Raw genomic sequence first — 21488 nt, 5'->3', positions numbered from 1 at the left:
CATCCTTTGCTATTTTTTTGAATAAGGGAATGTATTTGAAAAATATTTTAACTTGGTTTTGATAGAGTTCCAACTGCTGAGCTAAGTCAAAATGACTGTGTTCCTTTCTTATCTCAGTCACAGCTTTAAGGCTTATTGTAATGATAGCCTAGAGGAGATCAAGTAAATGCCTTACTTGTGGTCATTTATTTTATTTTAAATAATTAATTTATTTGCAGTACTGGGGATTGAACCTAGAGGCTTTCTACCACTGAGCCACACTCCAGACCTTTTTGTTTCTTATTTTGCGATAAGGTCTTGCTAATTTGCTGAGGCTAACTTTGAATTGGGCCATTCTCTTGCCTCAGCCTCCTGAGGAGCTGTGAGTACAGGCATACTTGTACATCTTAAAAAGGAGAAGGGACTGGTAATTTGATTGATAATTGGTATTGTTTTCTCATTTCCCAATGACTTCAATGATCTCTCTGGATCCTGGTGGGGGTAGGATTCTTGAGAAGACCTCATTAGAGTCCTACTTGACTGTGTGCCTGAAGCTCCATGAAGCTGTCTGCAAGATCACCAAACACCTGAGGTTTCACGAGATCCCTGCCTTGTCTGCTGAGGTCATTTGCAGAATCATTGGACTTAGACCTCCAGTGGTGAGTGGGATTTATGTATCAAATGTCATGCTCAGGAGAGGTCTGAGATTCCATGCAGCCTGATTTGGAAGGGAACTTGGGGTATTTTGGGAATCCTGGATGAGACAGAGTGGTCAAGTCAGCTGTCAGGTATTTATTTGGCACCTCCTAGACGCTGGGTTCTGTTTTGTGCAGACTACACACTTAGCTCTTAGCCTCACGAATAAGATGACCCATTCTTTGTCCTTGATTCTATTGTTCACAGAAAACTAGGGCCTGTTTCCCCCTAAAAAAGCACATATCTGTGCCTCATCTTCCCTGCCAGAACCCTTCTCTTCATGTTGCAACACAACATGGCAGCAGAGCCCATGTCCTGCCGCCCTGCTCAGGCCCCTGTGCCCCTCAGCCTGAAGTCATCCTCCCCCTCATGCCCCAGAGGGAACCTGACTTTAATTTCTGCCACTGGAGATGCTCTGCCCTTGGCCTTCACACTCAGTTCTCTCACCTGTGTCTCAGGGCAGCTTTCCTGCTGCTGCATTGGGAGCTCTGCCTTGCTATGCAGCTTCTCCACTGTGGGTCCTGAGCCTCTGCTGTGGGTGATGCAGAGTGGCATCTCAGGGCGACTCTCTTTTTAAACTTTTTCCACTTCAGAACTGTGACATCAGGAATGGAGATGGTTAAGTCTACATTTTCACTTTATTCCTTTCAGCCTTTATTCTTTAAAATACCACAGACACACTCTATTTTTCTTTTTCTTTTTTTTATGCCAGGGTTGAACCCTGGGGTGCTTAACCACTGGCCACATTCCCAGCCTTTTTTTTTTTTTTTTTTTTATTTTATTTAGAGACAAGGTCTTACTGAGTTGCTTAGAGCCTTACTAAGTTTCTGAGGCTGGCTTTGAACTTGGGATCCTCCTGCCTTGGCCTTCTGAGCCACCGGGATTACAGGCACTAAGAATGATTACTGATAAGGTGTCTGCTTTCTCCCAGGTGGTACTATTTTATCCATCTCAGGTTAGTGCCAGTTCCCAATAGATGGTGCTTTGGAAGTTTGTCAGTTATTTAGGATTTACTTTTCTGCAGAAGGAAATGTCCTCATTTGTTGTTTGGGGTCCCAGATCTGTGGTCACAAATGCTCTACCTGTGCTGAAAAAAAACAAAAACAAAAACAAAAAAAACATTGCAGTACTAAAATTGACCAAAACAGAAACATACTGGGGCAAGTGGGAGCCTCTTGTCGGATGGCCATCTGGGCGGCTGCCATGAGGATCAGAGCACAGTTCAGGGCCCTGCTGCTTGTTCAGCCTCAGGGTTGTTCCTGCAGTTCATTTATTGACCACCTCTGTACAGCCCTGGATGACACTAGGATGGGTCAGTATGGGACTGGGGCCACTTTTGGAGTTGGTGGAATGCTCGAGGCCTAGCACCAGGGAAATGCATGCCCCACTGAGGCATCCAGATTGTCCTAGAAGGTGCTGTGCTGTTCAAGGACATTGTGCAAGGGCCCCTGTTTCAGTTTCCCTTGAGACCCCTCAGTGCTCTCCTGCCCTGCTCTCACCTGTGCCCTGTGCTCTGGTTACCCTGCCTGGAGCCCTGTTGTTCGTATGCCTCCCCAGCTCCTTGTGTTTCTCCACCTTGGCGCTTACTGTGGCTGAGGACCATGCTCTTCCCACTGTCTGAAGGGTCATCTCTTCTACTCTGGTTGGTTCCTTCCTGCAGGAATGGCATCTGCTTGGTCACCTCATCACTTTGCCCAGATGGAAGCCCCAGGGTGGTTCTGTGAGCCTCGACGGGGGCAGGAGGTGGCAGACCCAGGTTTTGTGGGCTCTGTAAGAAGAGCACAAGCTGTGCAGCCCTCAGGGGCTCAGGAGAAGCTCTCTAAAGAGGGGCCTGATGCTGGAGTTGCATGTGCCCCCTGGCAGATACCTCTGGAGTGCAAAGAGGGGCTGAGGGAGTGACAGGTCACCAGAGGCCTTGAGCCCCCAAAGGGGGTGGTTCTGTTGGTGTGGTGGTAGAGGAGAGGAGGAGAGAAAGTGGTTGTCCCCACAGAGTTGCCAAGGGAAGAGGACTGGCTGGCCTCAGGCCAGAGAGGGTCTACTTCACATCCCTGAGGAGTGGGTGCCAGGAGTTTGCATGGTCCACTGGCCCAGGGTTCTCTGGAAGCTCTCTGCTCATGGGTCCACTCTTCTCACCTGATCTGGAGAAAGCACAGGGCTCTTGTGTGTGCTCCCACTGCTGGAGGCTCTTGTTGAGGTGGGGTCTGCTCCGGGACCTATAACACCCATGTCTTCTCCTCTCCTCTCCCATGTGGCCCCTTTTAGGGGAGCCCAGGGTTTTGGAGAAATGACAGTGCTTGTGTCAGTTGGGCTTCCAACAAGGACAGAGCTAGGAGGTGGGGAGGAGCAGAGCAGAGCTGGTAAACCTTCTTTTATGTGCCCACAGGACATGGCAGAGGACCTGGGAGCCACAGCCAGGAAAGGCTTGCTGACAGATGTCCTCCAGGGTGTCCTGGCCATCACAAGATCCTGGCTGCGCACAGTGTTAGCAAAGAACATGTTCTGGAAGGGTTCAACTGTCCTGTTCACATACCCTGAGGAAATCCAGGTAAGCTTTGCCTGAGGCTGCAGTCTCCCTCCACAGGCACCAGGGTGGGGAATCACAGAGCTGTGGCCCATCACCAATTATTGGACCAAAAGTACCATGGCCTGAAGGCCTGGGCTCATCATGCACCTTGCCTCTGGCCCTGGCCCCTACTCTGAGGACAGGACATTGCCCTTTGCCTGGCAGGAAGTCGGTAGGATGGGGTGCAGTCACGCTGAGGCAGGGATTGCCAGGAGGACCATCAGGCTCTGCTTCAGGTCTGAGGCTGCAAGCCAGCAGTTGGCACTGGAAAAAGAAGGCCAATATGATAGGAAGTGCCTTTATCTGGCAACTGAGTGAAGCCATTTGACAGGATGATCTCTACCCCCAAAGCCTGGGACATGGAAAGGACTCCACAATAGGCACCCCAGTGATGGTAAGGATGGCTAAGACCCAGTGGGATCTGGGATCCTGAGTTCTTAGAGGGCTGCAGTGGAAGGAGGTGGAGGCAGGAGGTCCTGTCCGCCCCAGGCCTGCTCTTCAGCCTGGCTGCCTTATTCCCTGTCCTGGAAGTGGAAGGTTGTTCCCCTTCAGACACAGTCTTCCAGGGAGACTGTGGAACCTGCTCAGGGTCTTCACACAGAGTTGGGAGCAGGACTCATTGTGATGTGAGGCAGGGGTACCCCAACTGTATTGATTAGGATGGGCACAGGGCCAGAGAGTTGTTCATTTCAATCAAGGACAAAAAAAAAATCCTCCCCCAACTACTTTGTGAAGTTTGATACCAACAGACTGAAATTCCAGGAAAACACAATTGGATTATTAAATATTATTCCAGGATTTTAAGTGGTATAATCCCCAGGCATTAAACATGAGTGAAAGGTAACTGTGGAGCCACTGACAAGAAAGAATGTTTCTAAGTGCAGTAGTAATGATAAAAATAAGTGAAATTAATTAAACATCTACTCTGAGGTGGTTGCTGCTGTTATTGCTGTTTTACAAGTAAATTTACCAAGGTCTGGGGAGATGAACATGCTATTGGTATTGTTGGAAGTCAAGGCTCTTTCTCACCAGGAGAAGGGAAATACAGAGTAAGGGGGAAAAGAGCCCTGTGGTATGGAAGGAGCTAGAGATAGCAGTAGGAACTCATGGTTAGATAGTTGCTAGTTCAGTCCATCAAGAGTCCTGTGGCAAAGGCATCCTGGGACCATGAGCACCTACAGAAATAATGACACCCTGGGACCTGAGCACACCCACATCACATCATGGGTTTTCTTTTTTTTTTTTTTTTTAATTTGTACTGGGGACTGACCCACGAGAACTTTACCACAGAGCTATATCCCCTGCCCTTTTTATTTTTTATTTTGGGGCAGGGTCTCACTAAGTTGCCCAGGATGGCCTGGAACTTGTGACCCTTCTACATCAGCTTCCTGAGTAGCTGAGATTTCAGGCGTGTTCCACCCCACATGGCCCAATCATATCTTCTAACTGCCATTTCCCACCACACAATGCTATTCCTGGAAGAAGAGCCACCTCCGTGGGTCAGCAGGAGATGCACAGGTGGGCCAAGAGCTCCTTGTGCTGGAATGTCAGGAAGTGCTGAGGCTGCAGGCCCATCACAGGGATAGAGTTAAACACATGTGGTGATCCAGACTCCTCCTGGGAAGGCAAGAGGACTTCATGTGAAGTCTGGGGTTGCCATGGTGGTCTGCTGTTGCTAGGTTTTTACTTTTGATGACTGAATGGTGGTCATGTTCATGATTGCAGAAATGGGGCCAAAAAAGCATAGAAATTATCTGGGCTATCTTTGCAGTGTTTTGGAAGTCTGAAGTTATTCTGTACTTTTTAAGAAAACTGTTGAAGATGCTTACGTTAGCCAAATCTGGTACAATTTGATTATTAAAAGGCAAAATGATAGGAATAGATTAAAATTCATTGATAAACATACAGAAAAAAGAACTAAGAAATTCAGAATAAATAATTACAATAGAAGACTATCACTTTGTAACCAAGGTACAGTAGCTGATGCAGGCAGGTATCACCTAGGAATCCTGAGATCAGTGGGGGCTCCAAGAGGAAACAGGATTTCCAGTGCCCCACTGCAGATGCCTTTATGGAGGAGGAAAGACGACTTTCACAGTGAAGAATTCTGGAAGACAAACCTTAATCAAGGGCCAACCCCTCTGTCAGCCCCGATAGTACCAACAGGTCTCATGGGCTGCTTGTTAAGGCTAGAGGTGTTTGATTGGACAGCTGTGGCAAGTGCAGACATTTGGCCACATATGACCTATACCAAGTGCATTTTTATGTGGCTTGACTTAGTAGTGTTCCAACCAAGCCTATTGTGATCATGGGAAAACTGTTAGTCAATTGAGTCAAGAGACAGTCTACAGAATGGCCTGAACTTTTCAAAATTGTCAACATCAGAAAAAGATAATGCCAGAGAACTTCTCTAGAAAAGAGACATGATCAGTAAATGTATTATGTGTTCCAAGGTGGACCCTGGATCCAGATGTCAGGTAGACATATAGAGGCACATGGGTAGGGCAGCTGCTCCAAGGCTCCTGTCTTCCTAATGCTGCCTGTCCTGAGGGCCTCTCTAAGTTGCTGAGGCTGGCTTTGAACTCAAAATCCTCCTGAGCAGCTGGGGCCACAGGTGCCCCCACGCCTGGCTATTGCTGTCTTTCTGTAAGATATCCCTGTGATGTTTACTTGTCCCTGTGGCTGTCACTTAATGCATGGGTCTTGCAGGTCTGGCGGCGGCTGGTGGGAATAAACTTTCCTGCAGAGCATGGCTGGAAGGAGTCGCTGCTGGGGGACATGGAAGGGAGGCTCAAGCAGGTACCAGACATGGGGGACACCCTCAGAGTGGTGATGAGCCCAGACCATTGGCAGGACCTCGGGCTACGAGCAGTGCAGTGTGTGCAAGCCCTGGGATCCACCCCAGCTTTGCATTTTTCTTTCAGATCAGGCCTCTGCAGTTTGACTACAGAAGCATTTCAGAGTTCTAGTGTGACGTTCTTGAGAAGAGCCAGGGAATGGGATTGTGCTGTCACAGGGCCCCTAGACATGTGTCATAAAGCACTTCATGTGCAGATGCTCCAAGGGACCTGCAGGTGGCAGCAGCTTTATTAAACACAATGACAAGGAGAAAACACACACATATAAAAATGTCCTTCATTTTGAATAAGGAAGAATTCTGGAAGATAAAAACCCAGGAAAATTGGTTTCTCCATGACTGTTTTATAAGGACCTGATCAAATGGATCTTTTTAGCAAGACAAAAGCAAGGAAAAATGGCTCATTTTTCAAAATTTGCATGTTTTTGCAAGCTGCTGTTCTGGCTGCTTTTTTGCAGCATGGGAAGAGACTAACTTGGTTTCATCTTTGCTCCTCTGGTGACAGGCAGGGAGGACATGCTTAGTGTAGGGCAGGGAGGAGGGGAGTCAGAATAACCACTCACACCCCACCCACCTCTGTGTTTGCAGGAGAGGCCTCTCTCCCAGATCTCTGCCTTCTGCAGCCCTCACTGGGATGCCGCTGGCCTCAAGGACAGTGTGGCCAAGAGCTTTGAGAAGTGTGTCATCGAAGCTGTGAGCTCTGCCTGCCAGGTGACCAATCTCTTCTTGAGAAACATGCTTGGGTTCATAGCTGCTTGTTGACATGGCCAGCTCCAGGCCCTAAGTGCTTGCCAGTTCCAAGGCCTGTGCTGATCAGGATTGGGTCCTAGGTGTCCCCTCCCTGGCTTGGGCTTATGTGATCCAGTGCTCTCTACCCTCTCTTTGAGATGAAACTTGGCTTCCTGCTGCAGAAGCAGCCATGCTTGCTGTGCAAAACCACAGCCATGCTCACATGCCTTGGTGTAGGTTATCTGGTGGGCTGTGCCTCCAACTGCCCATTGTGATTCTTGCTGCTGGTTTATTATGGTTTGTTAACTCCTGCCCAACAGGTATACAGGAAAGGACCCCAAAGGTTGATAAAACATCTATGGAAGGAAGCTTATGAAGATAAATAGACTCCATCCTTATTGGTGTAGAGCGCTTGCCCAGCATGTGCAAGGCCCTGGATTCTATTCCCAAAACTGCAGAAAAAGATTCTATCAGTTCACTTAGCTTTTTTCTGCAAAGTGGGTGTAGGTTCTGCCCTACCTCGTGACAGGAGTAGTCCCCACACAATACAACTGTGGCTCCCCGATGGCCCCAGCACCCTGCTCTGTTTCCTACAGGACACCTCATGCTCTGCACAGGCCTCACCTTCATTGTTGGCCAGTGGAGTCCCAAGAATTAGAAGTCCCTTCTTCCAAGGAAACAGATTCTCATCTTTTTACATGAATAATACTTTCTAAGGCTTTCATTTGCTCTTTGCTCAGTGATTTAGTAACATGATAGTCACATGTCTTGCCGCTCACCCTTGGAAGCCACACTTAGGTGGTGGGATGTGTTTGCAGATGTGGGTGCCAGCAGCATAGTCTACCTGGCAACATTCTCATCAGCTCAGAAAGAAAGCACAGCTCTTCAGCTGCCATGTCCACCCTCCCCCATGCTGACCCAGACCCCTCCCCCTGCTCAGGAATGAAATCACATAGGCTGTGGCCTTAAGCACCTGGCTTCTTTGAGTGTGTGTTTAAGGTCCTCCATGCTGGAGCACCTGTCAGTACTTTGTCCTTTTTCATGGCTATATGTTGCTCATCATATGGACGCAGTGTGCTTTTATGTTCCGTTTGTCCCCGATGGATATCCAAGCTCTCCCTGATGGCTGTTATAAATCTGCTGCTGTGAACCACCATGCACTGGTTCTTGTGGACATGCTATTCATGCTGTCTATGCTTATGGTGAAGTGGCTGGATCACTTAGTACCTGTGTGATTTGAAGGACTGTCTGGCCCATTCCCACACTGGCAGGACCATTTCCATGTCAGTTGCCAGCTTCGGAGGGTCCTGACTTCTCCACACCCCACAGCCTTTGCTCTCAGACCTGGGAAGTACAGTATGGTGGGCTGGAGTGGTTTCTATAAGGACTCTGATATCTATGACTTCGGGTACCTTCTCATATGTTTATTGGCTATTTCTTTTTACGATGTCTTTGGAAAAATGTCTGTTCAGATCTTTAGCCCATTTTGTTCATTGGGCTGTAGTCTTTCCTTTATTGTGGCTTAAAGAGTTCTTTGGATAATCAGGTGCAAATCTCTTGTCAGATATGTGATCTGCCAGTATTTCTCCCATTCTCTGGATTGTTTTCACTCTTGGTGGTCTTTTTAGAAGCACACGGATTTTTAATTTTTTTTTTTCTCTCTTTCTCTTTGTGATAGTAGAGATTGAAACCAGGGGTGATCTATCACTCAGCTACATCTCTAGCCCTTTTGGTTTCTTATTTTGAGACACTGTCTTACAAAGTTGCCCAGGTTGACCTCAAACTTGCAACCTTCCTGCCTCAGCTTCCTGAGTAGCTGGGATTACAGGTGTGCTCCACCACTCCTGGGAAGATTTTAACTTTTGGTGAAATTCAATGTGTCTATATTATTTTTTCTTTTGTTGCTAGTACTTTTGACATCAAAGAATCTAGTGCTAAATTCTAGGTCATCAAGATTTACCTGTGTCTTCCTCTAAAAGGTTTTTGTTTTGTTTTGCTTTTGGCACCATTGTTAAACCAGGACCATATACTAAGCATGTACTCTGTCATGGAGCAACCCCCTCTGAAAGCTCTAGAGTGTTAGTTCTTAACATTAGTTCCTTTTTCTATTTGGTTTGAGGTAAGAGTCCAGGTACATTCTCTTACATGTGGAGATCCAGCTGTTTCAGACCATTTGAGGAAGGCACTGTACTTCACTCCTTGAGTGATCTTGGCACTCTTATCAAAAAGTCTGTTGACCGCAGCTGTGAGGGTTCACCTCACATCTGTCCATGTCTCCACTGCCATTTCGTTCAAGTAGGTTGTAAAATTAAGAAGCATGTATTTTCCTTATTCATTATCCTCTGACATTGTTTGCTCTTCTGGATCCCTTGGGATTCCATATGAATTTTGGAATCAGTTTGTCAATTTCTGCAAGGAAAGCAGCTGGGATTCTGACAGGGATGGCTTTGAATTTGTAGGTCAGTTTGGGGAGTGTTGACCTCTTAAAAACGTCACATCTTATGGTCTCTGAACCTAGAATGTCTCCCCATTTATATTGGTCTTTAATTTCTTTCAATAATGGTTTGCGATTTGCAAATAGTGAGGTCTGCATTTCTTTCGTGAAATTTATTCCTAAGTACTTTATTCCTTTGCTATTGTGACCAATTATATTCTCAGGGCTGTGGTTGTGGTGCAGTGGTAGAGCGCCTGCCTAGCACATATGAGACACTGGGTTTGATCCTCAGCACCCCATAAAAAAATAAAAAAGTAAAGATATTGTGTTCATCCACAACTAAAAAAAAATTTTTAAATTATTTTATCAATTTTGTTTTCAGATTGGTCATCACTAGCACTTGGAAACAGGGCTGCACCTCATCTCTGTGACTTGCAGCTTTGCAGGCTCGTTTCTTGGCTCTAGCGGGGCATACATGGGAGAATAGTTTCTTTGAGGTTTCAATGTAGATGAACATGTTATCTGCCTGTGAGGATAGTACTTCCTTTCCAATCCCAATACATTTTTTTTTTCCTTTTTCATGCCTAATTGCCCCGGATAGCAACTCTGGGACTGACAAAGGAGTGAAATTGGCCATCCTGGTCTTGTTCTTGGAGTTTTGTCTGATACGTGTTCTGCATCTATTAAAATGATTGTGTCACTTTTTTTCTATTGGTGTGATGTATTCATGTTTTTGAGTCTGTATATGTGACACTAGAGATTGGACCCAGGGGTGCTTTATCTCTGAGCCACATTGCCAGCACTTTTTCATTTTGAGACAGAGCCTCACTAAATTGCTGAATCTAGCCTCCAACTTTTGATCCTCCTGCCTCAGCCTAGCCAGCTGCTGGGATTACAGGCATGTGTCACCACACCAGGCTTATTAACTGATTTTTGATGCTAAAACATGGTTTTATTCCTGGGATAAATCTCACTTCCCCATGGTCTATAACTTTTTATTTATTGCTAGTTAATGTTTTCTTTTATCCTTTTAAATGTCAAAAAGTATCTGTTGTTAGTTCACCCAGTGTTTTGTACTGATTACTGAAACTTTTTTTTTGTAAAAATGTGAACCCAAAGAAGAAAAGTGTTTTGTTTCTTGGTGAAGCATCAGAAGGAGAATTGGAGTGTCTGTGGTGTTTGAGGGCAGCTCAGGATATAAAACGTACAACGTAGTAAAGTTTTCCTCATCTTGCTTTTGGTATTTTTCTTTGCAGGCAAGTCTAAGAGAAATACAGAAGCTGGCAGTGAGCTGGGAGGGCATGTGACTTGGGGTTGTTGGGGCATGTTCATTCGTATGCGTGCATCTTCAAATCTCTGGCACCTCACATATGGAACCAGGCCACAGGGTAATGGATATGCTCTAGGAAACATTAAGTATTTTACATTTTCTGTTCTTTTTCTTTTTGCAGTATGAGGATGAAACCTAGGGCCTCCGATAAGCTAAACTCCCCCTTTATCAGGGGGATATCCCAAGCCTCTCTTCTGTGTTTTTTTGTTTTTTTTTTTTTTTGGAGGCATTATAAAACTAGCTTCAGTAGATTTCTGAAATGCTATTGGGTGCTAACTTATGTCATTAAAAAATAAATCAGTAAAATCTTCTAAATTCTCTCTTTTTAATTCATTTTCTTTTAGTCTCGGATCAGGGTCCTAGAGGGAGTCTCTTGTCATGATTTGCAGAAATTTGGCAGCCTCGTGTCTGCTGTGATCACCAAGTCCTGGCCCAGGAACAACAGAGAAGGCCTGGATGAGATTCTTGAATACCTGCTTATGGGGCCAGATGTGAAGCAGCTCTTCAAGTTGTACGGTGCGTGTAGGGCTGGTTGGAGTTGCTGTCCTTCCTTGGGCAATAGAACAGGGCAAAGTACTTGACCTGATCCTCAGCCTGCATGTGCTGAGGTTTGGTAAAGGCAGGATGGGCAGAGGTGCCCAGGCAGGTGATAGGCATAAAGAGCATCTAGCACCAGAGCCATTTTCTGCTGAGTGCCTGCTGAATACCTGCTCCTGGGGGGACACACTGTCCTTGAAGCAGCCCCTTGAAAGTCCCCAAGGCCCTTGATTTCCAGTTGAGGGAATGGAAGTGCCCAGGGCAGGTTGCTTACCCAGGGTGTCGGAGACTTACTATTTCAAAGATAACAAGTGTTTGGAACTCAAATCCAAGCCCAACTTGCCTCCCTGTGAAGCCCATCTGTCACAGGTTGAGACCAATATTGATAACTAACAAAACATGAAGTGACTCTTCAGCCATTGCCTTCCCAGGTGTTGTGCATTGATTGCCCTGGAAATGATGGTGCAGGTTTATGCATAAAATTTCTAGATTCAGATCTTGTAGTGGGAAAACTCTGGGTGTGGCAATAAAAACCCAGGGCAGATGATTGTCTGAGCCAAACCAGTTGTGTCCTTCCATGCCGGGAGACAAACAGGAGTAGCATGTGGTCCTGAAGGTGGCTGCTGTGTGCACGGGCCACAGTAGTCTGCTGGGGAAGACTATATCGTGTTACACTCCACATACTCAGCAGTATGCATCTAAGGCTCCTCCTTGTCTTTTCCTGGCTTCATGGTTCTGTTACTTTTATAACTGAGCAAAGCTCCCTTGTCTGGATGTGCCTGGGTTGGTCCATTCTCCCACTGAAGTTCATCTCAGCTGTGTCCATGTTTTTGTAATTATGAATGAAAGTCTGTATGTGTGAAGCTGGGGACTGAACCAGGGCCTCATGCCTGCGAGCCTAGCACCCCACCATCAAGCTGCATCCCAACCCTCTGCTATCTTTGTTTTTAATGGTAAAGATAAACTTGCTCTTCTCATACTACTCTATGGGCCTCATATTACTGTGAGATAAATAGTCTGGCAGTTAAACTAAGCACATTTTAAATTGTTGCCCTCTAAGTTGCTCCAAAAGCTCATGTTCCAGGTTTTGATCCTCAGACAGGCATAGGCAGAGCATGAAGCTTCAGCGTGGATCTGTCTCCTTCCTGGGTGTTATGCAGATGCTTCACTGCACCCATGGAGTGGCCTCTTATGTGTGAGCTTGTCCTGTTGCAGTTTAGTTTTGTACTACTGCAGGGATTCCCAAGACAGGTGAATTTCAAAGGACATCATGTGTATTCCAAGAAATATGTTCACTGTAGCATGGGCTCAGGCCTTCAACCTTGAGCACTGTGGTTCTCCTGGCTGACTTTGGCCATTGGGAGGGTCTCGTCCTCCCAGTCAGGAGATGCACTAGGGTAAGACCTGAACCTCACAGGTACATGCACAGATGAATGAGGCATCAGCACATCTGGAAACAAAACTCACTGCTGCCGGAGCCACGTGGGCATGGGGCTGGTGTGAGGTTCTAAAAACAAGGAGAGGGGCCTGCCCCCTCTCCTTGTTTTTAGAACCTCACATCAGCCGTGGACCATGACTATTCCACGATTTTGGCACAAGGTTTCTGTAGCTGGTGGAATTGCATTTCTTGTCTTGTCATTAACTTTTCCCCCTTTTTCATTGTGTTTAGTTTGAATTCAACCAGCTCACTGTACTCCTTATCTTCTCAGGGACAGATGAGAAGCTCTTAGCCAACATCACAGAGGATGCCAAGAGTTTGATGGCTGCCGCCAGCTCTGTCTTCGCAGAGGTTGCTGGTGATGTCCTGAATGGGTCCATATTGGTCAGACGGTTGGAGCTGATCCTGAAGTACAAAAGTCAGTTTCTGGACCTGTGGCAGTTAGGTGAGCTGAGGCCAGGCTTGTAAGAAGCCCGTGTTCACGTGTGTGCTGGTTGTCCTTATCCATGCCACTGAGTGGAGGCCTCTCTGTCCTTCTGGTGGTGACTGTGGGGGCACTCCTAAGAAGAGAAAGGGGTACCATGAAGTTTGTTTCCTTTGGCTGACTTTGTCATTATTTTCCAGAGAGAAAAAATTTTTTATTGCAAGAGAAAAAATGTGACATGGAAGAAACACTGGACTGGAGGATGGGCGAAGTCATGTTTCTGAAGAGAGAGAAGAGACAGGTGGACAGCCTCCTGAGGCTGTGTGGGAAGGTGAAGCACCTCGTCCAAGGTACTGCTCCCGCAGTCACGCTGGGCCACCCTTGAGAGCCATAATGGGGACAGAAGCAGGCCACAAATAGTGGGGCCTTATTTGGCAGGGAGAAGCTTTTAAAACGTGTTCTTAGCCCAGTTTTCAATGCATTTTCCCAGGGAAGCAGCTTCAGCTTGTACATTCTTGTTGTGTACCTCCACGCCCATAGACATCTGCAATTTCCTAGTGTCACTGTCCTGTTCTGGCTTCCCATGGAGGAGAGGCGTAGATCTTTCTCCAGTCTGTGCCCTGCACATGAGGCTTCTTGCTGCTCTGTCACTCCCAGTGGTGTCCTGAGTTACTGGCGCATTCTTCAGGGTTAGGCCTTCGCCATGGTGTGAACACAGGATTCACAAGCGAACCGTGCCGTGGACCATGACTATTCCACGGTTTTGGCACAAGATTTCTGTAGCTGGTGGAATTGCATTTCTTGTCTTGTCATTAACTTTTCCCCCTTTTTCATTGTGTTTAGTTTGAATTCAACCCCGAACTATATCAGCTGTATGAGTGGATGTCTCTGAAAAGTCTCCCAGACTAAGGGCTTATTTTCCCTGGTGGGGAGGTGGCCCTCAATCTCCCCTTGCCTCGCAGGGTTGCCTTGTGCCTCCGGGCTGGTAGGACAAGTCCTGCATCCATGGCCTGCACTTGACTCCTGTTTGACAGAGGGTGGCATCTGCTGCTTGCTGGGATGGGGGCACAGGAGACCAGATACAGAACTGTGCCCCTGCTGTAGGTTGATCATTTGGCTGGGGACAGAGTTTCCTTCAGAGTGCTGCTTGAGTGCTGCATTGGGCCATCAGATGCAGCCTCACTACTGATCCTCTGTGTGAGGCTTATTGTCCTTCCCGGGATGCTCTGGAGAGCTCTCTGGCCCTGGTGTCCTGAAGATGTCATAAAACTGTGCTTGACTGTTGATCTCTTTTCCATCTCCAGGACTGGGCACTGGCAGATCTTTGTCAGCTGGAGATCTAGTCTTAGAACTCTAGGGAGTTCTCATGAATTGGTTTATTGTGGTTTCCTTCTTGCTGGGTTCACATCAGCAGCTGCTGGGCCTCCTGGAACAGTTGCCTGATTCTCATAACATCTCTCCTGTTTGGGCTTCGCTTCCTGAGCCTTCTCCTCAACCTTCTTGTGCAGCCTTGGCATTGAACTCTTCATTTCAGCTCTCACATATATTTAATTTGAAGACACTCCCTTTTTTCTTTTTCTTTCTTTCTTTCTTTCTTTCTTTTTTTTGGTACCAGGTATTGGTACCAAAAACCCTCTGAACTCTGAACTCAAGTGCACTTAAACACTGAGCCACATCCCCAGCCCTATTTTGTATTTTATTTATTTAGAAATAAAGAAATAAAAAATAAAAGAAATAAAATATTTATTTTTATTGTTTCTTTTTAGTTATACATAGAAATAGAATATTCTGGCATAATTTTAAAAGCATGGAATATAATTTGTTCTAATTCATCCCCATTATTTTTCTTTACCTTAATTTCCTCCCATTCCCTGTTCCCTTCCCTCTACTCTACTGATCATTTTGCTATTTACTTAAGAGTTTTTTAAAATTAGTATCTTGTGGATATTCATGATAGTGAGATTCACTGTGGTATATTCATGGTATATACACACAGGTATATAGGAAATTTAGGTTGCATTCATTCCACTGACTTTTCCTATCCCTTCCCTCCTCCCTTATATTCATTCATCTTTGTCTACTCTTCTGATCTTACTTTGATTATTTTTAATACCCCCCCTGATTTTGGATTAGTTTCCACATATCAGACATAATATTCAACCTTTAACTTTTGGACTGTGGCTTATTTAACTTATGATAGTCTCCATTTCCACCCATTAACCAAAAAAAATACCATAAAACCATTTTTCTTTATAACTGAGTAATGGTAACACTCCATTGTGTACATTTACCACATTTTTGAGAGAGAGAGAGAGAGAGAGATTTTTTGGTAGATGGACACAACACAATGCCTTTATTTTATTTTTTTATATGGTGCTGAGAATCGAACCCGGTCCCGCCCGTGCTAGGGGAGTACTCTACCGCTGAGCCACAATCCCAGCCCCCCAAATTTTCTTTATTCATTTGTACAAGGGCACTGAGGTTGGCTCCATTGCTTATCTATTGTGAATTGAGCTACTATAAACATCGATGTGGTTGAATCACTGTAGTATGCTGATTTTTTTTGAGATTGCATTTTGTTGGTTCTTTTTAGTTACACATGAGAGTAGAATTCACTTTGATGTAATTGTATAAGCATGGATTATATCTTTTATTGGTGGGCTGAGTAATTTCTTTTTTATTATTATATTCATTTTTTATTCTACTTAGTTATATATGATAGCAGAATGCATTTCAATTTATCATACACAACTGGAGTACAACATTTCAATTCTCTGGTTGTACATTGTGTAGAGATGCATCATTTGTGCAATCATACATGTACGTAGGGTAATGATGCCCATCTCATTCTACCATCTTTTCTACCCTCATAACCCCTCCCCAGCCTCCCCTTTGCCCAATCCAAAGATCCTTCATTCTTCCCACGCTCCCCCCCAATCATAGATCAGTATCTGCTAAAGGGAGAAAACATTCCACCTTTAGTTTTTTGGGATTGGCTTACTTTGCTTAGCATTATATTCTCCAACTCCATCCATTTACCTACAAATGCTACAATTTTATTCTCTTTTAATGCTGAGTAATATTCCATTGTGTGTGTGTATGTGTGTGTGTGTTTGTTTGTTTGTTTGTGTATATATGTATACCACAGTTTCTTTATTCATTCATCTTTTGATGGGCCTCTAGGTTAGTTCCACAGTTTAGCTATTGTGAATTCAGCTGCTACAAACATTTGTGTGGCTATGTCACCATACTATGCTGATTCTAAGTCCTTCGGGTGTAGACTGAGGAATAGAATAGCTGGGTCAAATGGTGATTCCATTCCAAATTTTCAGAGGAATCTCCTTACTGCTTTCCAAAGTGGATACACCAATTTGCAGTCCCACCAGCAATGTATGAGTGTACCTTTTTCCACACATCCTCACCAACACTCATTATTGCTTGTATTCTTGATAACTGTCATTTTGATTGGGGTAAGATGAAATCTTAGAGTAGTTTTGATTTGCATTTTTCTAATTACTAAAGATGTTGAACAGTTTTTTTTATATATTTGTTGATCGATTGTATATCTTCTTCTGAGAAGTGTCTGTTCAGTTCGTTATCCCATTAATTGACTGGGTTGTTTAGGTTTTCTTTCTTTCTTTTTTTCTTTTTTTTGGGTATTGAGGTTTTTGAATTCTTTCTATATCTTGGAAATTAGTGTTCTATCTGATGTGTGTGTGGTAAAATTCTGCTCCCATACCTCACTGATTGTTTCTTTTGCTGAGAACAAGTTTTTGAGTTTGAATCCATTCCATTTATTGATTCTTGATTTTATTTCTCATGCCTTAAGAGTCTTGTTAAGGAAGTTGGGGCCTAATCTGACATGATGATTTGGGCCTACTTTTTCGTCTGTTAGGTACAGTGTCTCTGGTATAATTCCTAGGTTCTTGATACACTTTGAGTTGAGTTTTATGCATGGTAAGATATAGAAGTTTAATTTCATTTTGCTACAGAGGATTTCCAGCTTTCCCAGCACCATTTGTTGAAGAGGCTATCCTTTCTGCAGTGTATGTTTTTGGTACCTTTGTCTAGTATGAGAAACCTGTATTTATATGGGTTGGTCTGTGTATCTTCTATTCTGTACCATTGGTCCACATGTCTATTTTGGTGCCAATACTAACCTGTTTTTGTTATTATTTTTCTGCAGTATATTTTAAGGTCTGGTATTGTGATGCCCCTGCTTCACTTTTCTTGCTAAGGATTGCTTTGGCTATTCTGGGTCTCTTATTTTTTCAAGTGAATTTCATGATTGCTTTTTCTACTTCTATGAAGAATGTCATTGGGATTTTAATAGGAATTGCATTAAAACTGTGTAACAATTTGAGTAGTATGCCCTTTTGACAATATTAACTCTGCCTATCCAAGAGCATGGGAGATCTATCCATCTTCTAAGGTCTTCTCCAATTTCCTTCTTTAGTGTTCTGTAGTTTTCAGGTTTTTCACCTCTTTTGTTAGGTTGATTCCCAAGTATTTTGTATTTTTTGAGGCTATTTTGAATGGGGTAGTTTTTGTAATTTCTCTTTAAGTGGATTAATCACTTATGTATAGAAATGCATTTAATTTATGGGTATTGATTTTATATCCTGCTACTTTGCTGAATTAATTTATTAGTTCTAGAAGTTTTCTGGTGGAATTTTTTGGATCTTCTATATATAGAATCATGTTGTCAGCAAATAATGGTGGTTTGCGTTTTTCTTTTCTTGTGCATATCCCTTTAATTTCTTCTGTTTTTCTGATTGTTCTGGCTAGAATTTCAAGGACTATGTTGAATAGAAGTGGTAAAAGAGGGCATCCCTGTCTTGTTCCAGTTTTTAGAGGGAATGCTTTTATTTATTTATTTATTTATTTATTTATTTTCATTTAGAATGATGCTGGCCTTGGGCTTAACATAGATAGCTTTTACAATGTTGAGGTATGATCCTAATATTCCCAGTTTTTCTAGTGTTTTGAACATGAAAGTGTGCTGTATTTTGTGAAATGCTTTTTCTGCATCTATTGAGATGATCATCTGATTCTTGTCTTTAAGTTTATTTATGTGATGTATTACATTTACTGATTCCATATGTTGAACCAACCTTGCGTCCCTGGGGTGAACCCCATTTGATCGTGGTGCACTATCTTTTTAATATGTTTTTTGTATGAGATTGGCCAGGATTTTATTGAGAAGTTTTGTATCTGTTCATCAGGGATATTGGTCTGAAGTTTTCTTTCCTTGATGTGTCTTTGTCTGGTTTTGGTATTAGGGTGATGTTAGCCTCATAGAATGAGTTTGGAAGGGTTTCCTCCCTTTCTGTTTCATGCAATAATTTGAGGATTACTAGTATTAGTTCTTCTTAGAAGGTCTTGTAGAACTCAACTGAAAATTCATCTGGTCCTGGGCTTTTCTTGATTGGTAGGCTTTTGATGGTGTTTTCTATTTCCTTGCTTGAAATTGATCTATTTAAATTGTGTATGTCCTCCTGATTCAGATAGAATAGATAATATGTTTCTAGAAATTTTTTGGTGTCATCAAGATCTTCTATTTTATTGGAGTATAAATTTCAAAATAGTTTCTAATAATCTTCTGTATTTCAATAATTTCCATCATGATATTTCCTTTTTCATCATGAATATTAGTAAATTGAATTTTCTTTCTCTTTCTCTTTGTTAGCCTGGCTAAGGGTTTATTAATTTCATTTATATTTTAGAAGAACCAACATTTCATTTTGTCAACTTTTTGAATTCTCTCTTTTGTTTTAATTTCATTGTTTTCAGCTCTGATTTTAACTATTTCATGTCTTCTACTATTTTGGGTGTTGATTTGTTCTTCTTTTTCAAGGGCTTTGAGATGTAATGTTAGGTCATTTATTTGTTGACTTTTTATTCTTTTAATGAATGAGCTTACTGCAATCAACTTTCCTCTTAGCACTGCCTTCATAGTGTCCCAGAGATTTTGATATGATGTGTTGATATTCTCATTTACCTCTAAGAATTTTTTTAACTGATCTTTGATGTCTTCTGCTACCCATTTCTCTTCTAATATCATATTATTTAGTCTCCAAGTGTTGGAGTAGCTTTTATTTTTTATTTTATTATTGATTTCTGCTTTCATTTCCTTATGATATGATAGAATACAGAGTAGTATCTCTATTTTTTTTGTATTTGCTGAGAGTTGCTTTGTGGCCTAATATATGGTCTATTTTAGAGATGGATCCATGTGCTTCTGAGAAGAAGATGTATTTACTCGATGATTGATGAAATACTCTATATATGACTGTTACATATAAATCATTTAATTGTATTATTGAGTTCTGTAGTTTCTTTGTTTAGTTTTTGTTTGGAATATCTATCCAGAGGTGAGACAGGTGTGCTAAAGTCACCCAGTATGATTGTGTTGTGATCAATTTCTTCTTGAAATTGAGAAGGGTTTGTTTGATATACATAGAACTTCCATTGTTTGGGGCATAGACTTTTATGATTGTTATGTTTTGTTGATATATGGTTCCCTTAAGGTGTGTCAAATGTCCTTCTTCACCTCTTCATCAAACCTTTGGTTTGATGTCCACTTTATCCGTTATTAGAATGGAAACCTCTGCTTGTTTACATGGCCTATGTGAGTGGTATGTTTTTTTCCCCATCCTTTCACCTTTCACCTGTGAATGTCTTTTCCTATGAGATGAGTCTCTTGAAAGCAGCATGTTTTTGGATTTTATTTAATCCAATCTGTAAATCTATGTCTTTTGATTGATGAGTTTAGACCATTCACATTCAGGATTATTATTGAGATATGGTTTGTATTCCCGGTCATTTTGGTTTATTTTTGGTTTTTAAGTTGACTTGGTTTCTCCTTTAATTGGATTTTCCTTTAGTGTAGTTCCTCCTTTTACTGATTTTTATTGTTATTTTTCATTTCTTCCTCATGGAACATTTTGTCAAGAATATTCTATAGTGCAGGCTTTCTCATTGTAAATTCTTTTAATTTTTATCATGGAAGATTTTTATTCCATCATCAAATCTGAAGCTTAATTTTTCTGGGTAGAAGATTCTTGGTTGGCATCCATTTTCTTTCAGAGCTTGATATATGTTGTTCCAGGATCTCCTAGCTTTGAAGGTCTCGGCTGAGATATCTACTGAGATCCGAATTGTTTTCCCCCTATATGTAATCTAAAACTTTAATCTTGCGGCTTTTAAAATTCTATCCTTTTTCTATATGCTAGGCATTTTCTTTATAATGTGCCTTGGTGTGGATCTGTTGTAATTTTGTATATTTGCTGTCCTGTAAGCCTCTTGTTTTTGATTTTTCCAATTCATTCTTCATGCTTGGGAGATTTCCTGTTATTACTTCATTGAAGAGATTATGCATTCCTTTGGTTTGTATCTCAGTGCCTTCCCCTATCACAGTAATTCTTATATTTGGTCTTTTCATGTTTTCCCATAATTCTTGAAGGTTCTCTTTACAGTTTCTCACCATCTTCACTATATGGTCAACTTTATTTTCAAGATTATATATTTTGTCTTCATTGCCTAAGGTTCTGTCTTCCAAGTGATTTAGTCTACTGGTGCTTTCTATTAAATTTTTTATTTGGTTTATTGTTTCCTTCATTTCAAGGATTTCCGTTTTTTTGTTTTTTTTTTCACAGTCTCTATGATTTTCTTGAAGTAACCTTTTGTTACCTGTATTTCCTCTCAATCTCTTTGGTGGAGCAGTAAAGTGTTGCTTGTATTTGCTCTTTTAATTCATTCTTTGCTCTGCAGATCATTTTAATTATGTACATTTGGAATGGAATGTCAGTGGAATCTATTATTGTATCAGCTTGGTGTGTTTTAAGCACTTTTTTCCCTTGTTTCTTCATGTCGTCCATGTGTCTTCCTCTCTAGCATTGTGGATTCGAGGTATTATAGTTTCTAACTTATAATCTTGTAGTGATTACCAATTCCTTGCCTGCAGGAACCTGAAATATTGTCTTGTTGGTCCTGCCTGTTGTCACTAAATGGAAGCCAGGGGAAAAGCCACTGCATGCATGAGTAGATGGGGCCATAGCATGGTCGCTCTCCTCCTACCATAGAGTGGGATGGGGTCGCTGTTGTCTGCTCCACTTCCTTCTGTGTGGCAGAAAGGCTGAGGTCACTGTCATCTGCTCCTTGTATTTTATTCAGAGACAGAGTCTCACTGAGTTGCTTCGCATCTCGCTTTTGTTGAAGCTGGGTTTGAACTCACGATCCTCCTGCCTCAGCCTCTCAAGCTGCTGGAATTACAGGCATATGCCACCATACCAGCACTTTTTTTTTCTAATTTTTTTTTAGTTGTAAATGAACACAATACCTTTATTTATTTATCTTTATGTATTGCTGAGGTTCAAATCAAGTGCCTCACGCGCTAGGTGAGCTTTCTACCACTGAGCCACAACTGCAGCCCCTCCCTTTTTTCTTTAAAGATCCATTTATATACTATGCTGTTGTCGTGGATCATGGTTGAAGTATCT

General features: G+C 42.8%; 1 pseudogene; it reads left to right on the top strand.

Moving 5' to 3' along the window:
* The window catches only part of LOC107159594, a 109290-nt pseudogene that overhangs the window by 27405 nt on the left and 60397 nt on the right, over nt 1-21488 (top strand).

This window comes from Marmota marmota, unplaced genomic scaffold (genome assembly GCF_001458135.2).
Source record: "Marmota marmota marmota unplaced genomic scaffold, marMar, whole genome shotgun sequence".
Classification (NCBI taxonomy): Eukaryota; Metazoa; Chordata; class Mammalia; order Rodentia; family Sciuridae; genus Marmota; species Marmota marmota.
Note: the sequence above shows the minus strand (reverse complement) of the source record. Positions and strands in the feature narration are given on the sequence as shown.